This window comes from Drosophila suzukii, chromosome X (genome assembly GCF_043229965.1).
Source record: "Drosophila suzukii chromosome X, CBGP_Dsuzu_IsoJpt1.0, whole genome shotgun sequence".
NCBI classification, from domain to species: Eukaryota; Metazoa; Arthropoda; class Insecta; order Diptera; family Drosophilidae; genus Drosophila; species Drosophila suzukii.
This window is the reverse complement of record NC_092084.1, coordinates 27,075,633-27,087,469: the sequence shown is the minus strand read 5'-3', so window position 1 is coordinate 27,087,469 and position 11,837 is coordinate 27,075,633.

The following is an 11,837-nucleotide window of genomic DNA, read 5'->3' as shown; positions in this document are numbered from 1 at the left end:
AACTAATGCTAGAGCTGCTTACAAAAATACATATCCATGAAACGAGCCCAAGTCGATGGCAAATTCTGTTAGTGATGGACCCCTGGATCACGAAAATGCCACTAACATTATTTTCAATGCCACTTTTTTTTTTAAAGTTAAAACTGTTACATTTCTGGCCTTCCGAATTTCTTCTTTCACTTCGAGCCTTATCCACCCAATTAAGCCAGTTTTTGATGCATTTTAAGTCAATAGATCAGGTAGTCCCGCCGGCAAAATATAGTCCGTTAACGATACTCGCAATACGTGCAGGGGAAAGGGATAGCAATATCGATGAAACACGTCAACGGACTGAAGGCCGAACGATTAGGAAACCTACGGGACCTACCTTATGTAATTGTACCATGATCAGAGCTAAACTTTGCCATACATCCATATGATTGGATAATTCTAATTTGAAGTTTACAACCCAGCGAATAAAACAAGCCGAATGTGTCGAAAATTCATGGAAAATTGATTTTATAGTGGACTAAATACCTAAATCATATATTTAAAAGGTAAATAATTATAAAAAGAGTAATCTATTGAAATCAGATTTTTATAAATTCTTTAAAAGTTATAAAATAATAATTACCTTATCTCTTTCTCTATCGTCCAAAAAACGGAACTTTTAAAGTACACTATATATTAAATTTTCCGTTAACGCTTTTTCAATGGATTTTTTTCGAGTTTTTACAGTATGTACAGCCGCCGACTTACGTCAGCCAATATTCACATAATTCGTCTTTGTCTAGCTCCTGCGCTGTCATTACCCTTACCCAATTACATTTATGTGTAGTTTAGCTCTGATCTATTGACTTTAAGATCGAACAAAAACACCTTTTAACGATGTAAAAAAAATTGAAACGGCCGCACATACAAAAGTTCTGATATCATAATTTGTGACGAAAAATAATTTTACATTCGGAAAAATAAAAACCCTTTCTAAAAATTACCCATTCGGACCGCTATAGAAAAATATTTTAGATTTTACACACACAGACATTTTCTATTGTAGCGTGTATTTTTGAATACCTTTTAAGCGTGGATCTTAACAATAACGTGTTATATACAAAAATGTAAGGAATCTCAAGAGCTGTAAAGATAAAAGTTTTAAAGACAACGTCGTTAGAGACGTTTTTTAGTAAATTAAAAAAAAATTTTAAATTTTTAATTTTTCTTTTTATAATTTTGAAAATATTTTATTTAGACAAATTTCGTTTAAGCGGCGTTTATAAAATTTTGAAATACCTTTACAACGTGGTACAGCCCAAGCCTGTTGCTTTAGTAGTACAGAAGATAGGGCCTTCCAAAATTTCGCTATTTATAGCTAACTAATGTTTCTTATATCGAGCTGTTTGGGACAAACTGACAAAACAATGTTAATTTTTCATTTTCACTAGTCCCCCAAAATCTAGTTTTGGGCATAACTTTTGAACGGATTGTCAGATTTTATCATATGTCCCCTCCATCGACGCGTATTTTCAATAAAAAAAAACAAGGAAGAACGCTTTAGTCCAGTACCTCGACTATCAGGTACCCGTTACTCAGCTAAAGGGACCAACAGGAAATGGAGATATGCAAGCAGCCAAGCGAGATCGAAATGCGCCACCTACCCGCGATTTCAATATATGGTTATGTGGGCGGTAGACAGATTTAAGCGTTATGGGCGTTTGAGTTGGCATGACAAACGTTTTTTATTAATCAATCGATAAGTATTGACGAGACCAATACATTTCAGTTAAGATTTTTAACCTAGCATGGAAATTGTGGGCGCCACAGGTGTGGGCGGCTTGTGGGCGTGGCATATTCGCGTAACAAAATTGCCCTGCGCACAAAGCTACGGAATCTAAATCTGAAATACCAATTCTCTATCTTTGAAAGTTTTCGAGATATCTGCGTTCATATTTAAGATTTTTTGAAGTTTGTGGGCGTTAAAGTGGGCGTGGCACCCTGCTGAAACAAACTTGCGCTGCGCAGGAAGCTCAGGAATCTACATACCACTTTCTAGCTTTTGTAGTTTCTGAGATCTCAGAGTATACCCGGACGGGCAGACAGACGGACATGGCTAGATCGACTAGGCTAGTGATCTTGATCAAGAATATATGTACTTTATGGGGTCGGAAACGCTTCCTTCTACCTGTTACTCTACGAGTAACGGGTATAAAAACTGGTTAAAAAATCAAATATCGCTGCTGCCTAAATTTACAACAGACATGTTGAAAAGAGTAATTCCCTCAAAAGGAAGCAAACAAGTATTGATTTAATATTTAGTCGACAACTCATCGGTAGGAACTGCATAGTTTTTTAAAAACTGAAACATTTTACTTCTCTATTGATATGCCTCACAATATTTGTAATGTCAATGAAACTCTTTTCCTTATTAACAAAATTAAAAAGAAAGAAAATGTTTAATTTTTTGAAGGGAAAATTATTATAAACTTACAACCACTTTTCAATCAACCTTATAATCTGACAAATTGAAATTTTTAAAGTAGTGAAATTGTAACTGATAATTATTATTAGCTTTAACCTTAGCGATATAAAAAACAACGCAATAATATTAAAAAACACACAAAACACTATCGCTATTTTTCCGTTCGTGTATAAAATAAAAACATGGATTTTAACACCGGTGCAGGTAAGTATTAACTGTATCATTAAATTTTTATTTATATTATAAAACTAACTTTTTCATAAAGAACTAACAAAGTGTAATTTGCATGGAAACTAAAAAAATTACATGCTCTCTAAAAACTATTCGGCATGAATTTAAATTTTTTTTGCAGATTTCTAAAATTTTGTGGCAAATAGTTTTTTGAGTGTATACATTTTACACAATAATAACTTTTATTTTCTAGGAAATTCTTATCCGTCTCAGTTCGACGCAATTTCACCCCATAGCAAGTGTATATTTCTATAAAAATATATTTCCAGTCTTAATAATTATTGACAAATTTTCAGATTACCTCTTTGAAAGGATTTTGAAGGAACTGGAAATGCGTCGACTCAGGGAAGAGCAAACATTAAAACAATTGGAGAAAAGTAGGCGCAGGGAGGAAGGAACACAAAAGCTGTTAAAAACGCTTACGGAGTACGTCTTTATGCTCTGTGGCGAAGAAAGGCAACTAAAGTCCCTACCTGTTCTGGAGCCTTCAAGCTTCAAATTCTGCCCTTCGAAACCCTTCCCGATTTTCAGGATTTCGAACAAAAACTTTTAAATGATTATGAAATGCGGAGAGAACTGGTAATTTACTAATATTGTATGTCGTTTACGGTTACCTGATAAATAATATGTTTGCCTTTTTCTATAAATAAAAACTAAAAATGGTTGGAGGACACGATGTTCCCACTTTTACAAGGCTGGATATTAAAGCCGTTATTTCGGACAAGCTAGCTGTGAACATAACGTGCCGGAATCTCTGTATAAACCTAGCATCCAAATATTCTCCACATATGTGATTATTAAAGGTAATGCCCGCAAGTTAATTTTTATTTTTACTGAATAAAAACCCATTTTTTCTGTTTCTTTTGGACATGAAAATAAAGATATGGTACCTACTTCCAGGGTTAAAATAATCATTGAAGGTGCACAAATTCCGGCGGCAATTATCTTCCTATATACTAAAGTTAAAGTCGAACTGTTTGTGCCTTTAAGCCAGTGCTTCAGGTGTTTAATGTTTGGTCATTTTCCCCCACACTGCAAGCAAACTCATGGAATTTGTCGCGAATGTTTCTTCTTACATCCAAGAGAGGAAAAATGTATTGTTCTAAAGTGTGCAAATTGCAAACAGCCTCATTCTGCTACAGAGCTTGAATTCCCGGCAAGAAAAAGAGCTTTTGCCATACAAAAATGCATGACAGTTGAGAATCTATCTAGAGTAGAAGTTAAAGCTAAATTACCAGCTTTATTTGAGAAGCAATCCCCAAACTCTTTTCAAATTTTTAATTCTTCTGATTTCCCTCTGCTACAGACTCAGAAAAAGTCAGCTATACCAGTGATGCAAACAATACGAAAGCAGCTGCAGAAAGCATTCACAATTTCATCCCCTACAATCATTTATTTTAGTACTGGTAGAAAAAACATCGTAAATGTCACTATTTCGCCAACGTTTCAACTATTTTCCCCAGCGGTTTAGATCCTAACATGAAAATCGTACAAACGAACATGTTAAACAGTTGACTAATTTTTGAATAATCTCATAGTAAATCCAACGGTTTTTAATTTCGATCAAATATGTTAAAATAGAACAAAATAATTAAATGAAATATATAAATATAAATATATTTAGTTCCAGTAAATGGAATATTTGATTTGAATGCTTTTTATAGTTAAAATAAGTATAGTCTGCCTTAAAACTCAGCATACTTTTATTTGGATTAAATAATTCTCATATTTAAAACAGACTGGGATGAACTTTAATATAAATACAAATTGTATTTAAATTGAATATAGTCCCCGTTAAAAGATCTGTACTTAATGTTTGATTTAAACATAACCTGGTTTAAATACTATTATGGTGCATATTCAATTTAAACCGATCTGTATATTTAAAACAAGCGTGATTTATATTTAAAAAAGCCCCAAATTAGTATGCAATGTGTTTTTATTGGCAATAAACTTAAACATATCATCCAAACAATTGTTCAATGTGCTTGTGTTTAGCTGTATAAATTTCATAAAGCGTACCTAATTTAAAAAAATTAAGAAAATGTATTTCTTACGTAGATTGTATAATACATTTTCGGCACAAAAGTTGATATCAAAACTTTTTTTTTCTGTAGGTGCGATCGTCACTATATTTTAACCTCGTTAAGAGGTGTTTTTGTTTGATATGTTTTATAGCTGCAATAGCAACGATCTGCAAGAGTGTACAAACTTCGTCTTCCCGAAGTTAGCTGCCCTTCATATTTAAGGTAATTTTGTAACATATTTCTTCCCTTTTTTTGAGAAAAATGAATTTCCACTTGCACGAAATGCAAAATGTGCCAACGCCAATTGAGGAGAGTAAGTCTGGTAGGCTGGGTGGACGGATCCAACGCCTGGAGGTCAGCAAAATGGCGGACTGATATAGTGGAGTTGAAAGCCGTGAACTCTGCCGTTCTCGACTCTACGGCGCAAATGTTGGCTCTCTGGAGGAAAATGGCACCAGTTGAGCCGATTCTAAAGGCCGACTTCCTCATCCGGTCGCTAGTGGGCCCAAACATAAATATGGACTCGCCAATTTCCATAACTTAAATTTAGTCCTACGTCCATTTTTATGATTAAAAACTTTGTGACGTTTACTTTGTAATAAACAGTAGCCAATACTAGAAATAATTATATTACATTATAACTATTAACCAAAGCTAATAATTTTAAATGTGTTTATATCTTTGCAGAGTCACAAAAAAGGGAAGGGTATGGCTTATTGGACTATGTAAAAGACATCCGGTTGGCCTTCGTGAGGCAAAATAATAAAATTTATAAAGGAAAAAGCGCCCTAAGGAAGGCCAACCCGGAACCAGGAGCCGAGCCAGAGGGCGATTCTGATTGAAAATAAATAAATAAAAATTTTAAATTTAAATCCAGTTTTAGTATTCCTGGGGAAAACTTCCAGATATTAGATTTTTGAATGTTTCTCATACGCAGCCGGTCCAGGATGTGGACACCTCCGTGGGACCGGATGAGTTCATGATGGAGCTGAAGAAGAAAAACTTCGACGAGATGACGCTCAAGGAGTTCCAGAAGGCGGTAGTCCTGGAGACCAAGCCCTGATTAGCTGCAGATGGCACCGCAGTAAATGTGACTCTGGAGGTAGATGACCAGGCGCTAGCCGTTCTCGACGGCGGGAGGGTTTACATAAAGTGGTTTTCCTACCGCTGCCCCTCTCAGGTGCGCACCTATGCGTGCCACCGATGCCTTGGGTTTGAACATAAGGTCAGCGAGTGTCGGTACGCCCGAGAGAAGCAGGTCTGCCGCCAGTGTGGGCAGTACGACCACGTCGCGTCGCAGTGCAGAAATGCGGTGGACTGCCGTATATCTTTTCATAATTATAATTTAGTTATAGTTTTAAATAAAAATCAGGGATTTAAGTACAAAAAACCATAATCGGATGCCATTTCAGTTATAAGCCCTCCAATGTAGAACATGCCTCGCGAATGGTCCGATTGCGACTGCGCAGATGGAAGCAGGTTGAATAGAGTGGCTTTTCACCAATGAAAAACATTGGCGTTACCTGTCGCAAAATCTCTAAAATACCGAATTGTGGGATTCGGTATATTTGGTTTTTAAAAAAGAGTAAGACCGATTTCAATTCTTTGGTATTTATTATATTTGGTATTAAGTATGTAATAGACCGTTTTTTGGGTTAAATTTTTTTTATCGGAAATGTTTTTACATGTATAAGTACTACTACTAAGCAATTATTTATATTATTAAAAATTATATCCGTTGTTAAACATCTGTTTTTCCGGTAGTTCGATTGACTTTATTTATTTTGTATTTATATATCTGAAACATCTTCCCAATATTTTTCGGAGGAGGTTTTATTTAAAAAAAAAACACCAAGCAAAAGATATAAGAATTTTTTGGAAAGTTTCAGCCCGATAGCTTTAAAACTGAGAGACTAGATTGCGTAGAAACGGACGTCAGACGGACATGACTAGATCGTCTCTTCTAGTCATGCTGATCAAGAATATATATACTTTATGGGGTCGGAAACGTCTCCTTCACTGCGTTGCAAACTTCTCACTGAAATCAATATACCCTCTGCAAAGGTATAAAAAATGTGGCATCGAAAAAAATGTTAGTGCCATTTTTGTGATCCAGGGGCAACACTAACAGAAATTGCCATCAATCGCTTGGGCTCGTTGCATGGATATGTATTTTTGTAAACAGCATTAGTTGAATTAAGAATGGGATCCAGTAAAAAAACTTATTTAACGCTTTTTGCTTGAATTTTTCAGCTCCATGCGGCCAATTTAATGCTGGAAATTAACAAAAACAAAAAAGTTATATTTTAGAACCTTAATTAGTCCGTTGCGACTTATAAATAAACATGATAGCATTTAGAAAAAAACTCAAATGGCACATCAAGAAATGACTGCCGGAGATTATAAAATTAAAATCAATTACGAAAAACCATGTTTGGGTCGCGGGAAGGAGACTTATAGTTCTTTGCATTACCCCTCTCCATTCAGGCCTGCAGTGCATTCACATAAGCGAAAAAAAGAGACGGAAGATCGTTCATCCAGTGTTGAAAATCACTAAAATACAGTAAAAGGACCGACAATTTGTGCACGTAACAGTGCCGTGTCCGTGTGCCTAATGCGATTTTTTTCGAATCTTCGAAGCGTATTCCAATTTTAAAGGGGCCATCTTAATATTTTAATTTAACTTTTATCAATTCTCCATTTAAAAGCTTAGTAACGAGTACATGAAAGTAGATAGTCTTGTTTTTTAAATTGCTTTGAAAGGCCATTGTGCAAATTGGAACCGCCCTCTATTTGCATTATATCTGGCCTAACATGTACATCTTATTCATTTAAAATTTCGATTAAATCTTTCGCACAACTACTAATAGGTTTGTGGCATTTAAAACATTTCTTTAACTTATAATTTAAGTCTCCCTGATCTATCACTATGCCTCCCAAATCTTCCTGATTAACAGGGCTTACTTCTACTTCTACTTCTTTCTGATCAGCTTATATTTCCTCTTGATCCGTAAAGTAAATTCAAAAAATATTTGAAAGAAGATGTTTCAAATAAATAAATACACAATAACTAAAATCAATCGAAGTACTACAGCCTGAGAAACTGATGTTGAACAAAGGATATAATTTTTAATAAAATATATAATTACTTAGCAGTAGTACTTGTACATGTAAAAACATTTTCGCCAAATAAGAAATGTAACCCAAAAACCGGTCTATTACATACTAAATATCAAATATAATAAGTACCAAAGAATGGAAATCGGTCTTACTCTTTTTTAAAAACCAAATATACCGAATCCCACTATTCGGTATTTTAGGGATTTTGCGATAGGTAACGCGAGGGTCTTTCATTGGTGAATAGCCACTCTAATCAACCTGCTTCCATCTGCGCAGTCGCAATCGGACCATTCGCGAGGCATGTTCTTCATTGGAGGGGCTAAAGCCAAAAATGCGACGACGGAACTGAAATCGCTTCCGATCATTGTTTTTTGTACCTAAATCGCTGATTTTTATTTAAAACTAAAACTAAAATACAATTGTGTAAGAAAAGACTTTAGGGAATATCCAAAAGTTATTTATTTGAACTTTTGTTTATAAAGACTGATTAATATGTAGCATTCAACCTTGCAAGCAGTGCTGCATGTCCCGATGAGCAGTTCTTAAAACGACAATTCCGGCAGTTCACCGCATTCTGACTGTCTCGTGCACCGTGTCTGGTCTATCCGCACTGTCGGCAGATATTTTTGTACCTGCAGTCCTTAATCTTAGGGTCGAAACTAAGGCCCTCTCATCAGTTTTCCTGTGGCACTTTATATGTAATATTTATGCCAAATTGCCATCCGGTACCACTTCCTTCAGCCGATACACCATAATTCCCTCCAGCACATTTCCGAACACTAGTAGACATATGCCACAATAAGAGGCAGGATTACATCAGTTGTTCATGTCGAACAAGGAAGAGTGCAATATCGCTGGTAGATGTATCCGAACTGGTTAAAGAACGCTCTATCTGTTCCTAGTATACCCGGTAGACTAAGCTCACACCAGTTAGTTCATTCGAGAATAAAAAGTGAAATACGAAGCAAGTATGCGAGTCTGAGGGTGGCGGTAACCATTTTTTTTCCTCCGCGGCTTCCCGAATGGGAAAACACAACCCAATAATCGTTTAGCTGATATTTCAGTAGGTTTTAATTATTAGGTGGTGGTTTGCGCGGACGAAATTTAACTTTTGGACTTTTGGCTACTTCTTATTCTGGCCCCCCTTCAAGTTGTGGGACAGAACAAGTTCCTCCGAAAGCCCGTATGGAATGAAACAGCTCAGCCTTCCATTGTTAAGAAGCGTTACCATCAGCTTGTCTAAAAATATAAGAAAATATTAAAAAAGATGGAGAAGTAAAGCTAAGAACGAAAGCCTCGACTACGAAATAAATAAAATTAAAAAACAGGAACATAGTTCTCCGAATTTCCGTCCACTAGTTTAGTGTCGATCCCTTGGAGATCCTCAGCTGTGCATAGAGGGAATGAGCGCTCCATGGTCTCGACAATTTTTGTATCCACTTTGGCCGACTGCCTAACGTAGGCGGTTACGGAGCTCACTGCCTCTGTAAGGGCATTGAGGCCTTGGTGGATACCTTTCACTTCCGCCAGAAGCTCCTCTATGTTTTTTTCCATCTCTAAATAACATGTAAAGAAAAATACAAAACATTACTATTATTATCCAAACTGAAAAAAAAAAACTTACCGTCCAGCCGGGCGCTCTGGGAATCCTCTAAAAAAAATTTAAATGGTTACTAACTAGAAAAATTAAGAAAAATATTATACATACCGCTCGTGGTAAGGCAAAAACGTTTTGGGGCACTCATTTTTAAAACTTTCAAAAAATAATATATAAAGAAAAAATAAAAAAATAAAATAAAAAATAATAAAACAAATAAGAAATAAATAAAAATAAAACAAACAATAAAATAATAAAAATAAAATATAATTAAAATAAAAAGTAAATAACGTTTTTTTTCGGTTTTCGAACCGGGTAGGTGAATCTTCAAAAGATATAAAGAGCGCCGTCGCTGTTACATGCCCGATTCGCTTTATAAAACGCCTACGGACTAAACACCTCCCATTTTAAAAGATATAAAAGCATAAGACCTAATAAAAATGCAACATGGGAATTAATACTATACTGTTTTTGGGAGGAATTCCTACGGCTTTCCTACTTAACTCTGAAACTGGAAACTTTTCTAAAATTGAATCCTCTTCAAAAATTCCTTCACATATACCCACATCAAATGAACTACTAGGCTCATCATAAAATCTAAAAAGCTCTACAAATTGTATACCTAAAATAAATATTTCTCCTTCCTCTTCTATAAAGGATTCCACTTTAATTGGAACTATTTCCTGTACAAAACAAAGATTATCGGGTCTATTCCCGCTCAGTATGCAATTTTTCATTTCTAACATATTTTGTTCTATTTTAATCTGCTGTTCTTTTTTTATTTGTAGGGCATCTTCGCTAATTTTTCTATATATTTGGGCCAGAATTTGTGTGGGTTTTCGGACAAAACGCTTAAGAGTTTGCAAATAATTTTCAAATGCGTTGGAAAAACCACTTATCGGATATCCGACTACTGTGATCGTTTCGCATATATGTAGCAAACCGTGAACATTGTACGAAATACTGTTTTCGCCAAAAACAGATGGAAAATTTTCAACGAAAACATTCAACACTTCTTGGCTAATGTCGTTGTTTTTCAGAGAAAAGAAATGTATGTGAACAATGTAATAACAAAAATCCATAATATTACCCTTTCCTGACTGTATCTTTAAGAGTTACAATCCCAGTATACAATAAAAACTGTCTGTACTCTGTGGCTTTCCAGTTTGGGAGCTCTAACAATGTTCTCGGTTTGCGTGCAAACTCTTTTGGAATATACTTACTCATTGATGTTAACGTTTTCGAAATAGTTTCCTTTTCAATTTTTGTCAATTTTTGTAAATTTTTCTACGACTTTGTTATTATAAAGTCTTTGTAAAAACTTTCGCATGACACCCAGTTCTACCAGATGCATGCAATCAAGGGGAACTTGTGTTACCATTAAAACTCCAAGCTTTTCAAAAGCGGACTGAACATTGAAATATTTTGAAGTGTGATGGCTGGGATACTTTCTAGCACGAAAATTTTCGTCTGAAATGGGATCCTCACACTTTGTACTGTACGTTAAAACATAACTAGCACTTTGTATATCCATGGCCGGATGTATGACCAGGCGTGCCTGTCACGTAAGCTCTTGCAGGTGCATCAAAAATAATTGCTCTAAACCCTACAAAAACTTTTTTATTTAATATAGTGACCCCGTTTTTTAATGTGTCGGACAACTCTTTAGTAAACTTATCTAAAAACTCATCAGAATCAAGGGGTTTATTATACCCCATAAAACTCCTATTGGCAAAACAAAGAAATTTTTAATAATATTTAATCTAATTAAAATGGGTCACAATTGTGTACGGGACTATTAAATAACGGGAGTCGGTCAATATTTACATCAATGCTTAAGAAATCCGGAATATCTTTTAAGACAGTTATTTTATTTAGTTGCTTTGTTAAGCCGATAAGCAAATAAGAGCTCCCATTTACTTGCATTATATAGGGCTTATTAGAGCACTAAAATTTATAAAATGGCTTTATTTTTAAACTATACTTATTAAGAATTGTAATCAAATCAATTGCACAATTTCTTGTTGGCTTATGCTTTAAATACCATCATGGTCACTACCAACATCTGCCATTTCCCTATCTAACATTTCCTGCGAATGTAAATGATTTACCTCTTCAACTAAAATATTATCAAGCCTGTATTCGAATCACCTACTTCCATTGCAATTCCTACTTCTACTCTTTCTACACTATTCTCATTTCTTGTAACTCCTGTAGAAATTCTCATCTGCTGTTTTAATTTTTCCTGCATTATTTTAGCTAACCTACGCATTTGCCTATCTCCAACCATTTTACCCTTGCAGAGAGTAAAATGATTTCAGTCAGAAGTTTTCAACGCAGTGAAGGAGACGATTCCGACCCCATAAAGTATATACATTCTTGCCATGCTTTTCCGCATTGGTTCTCG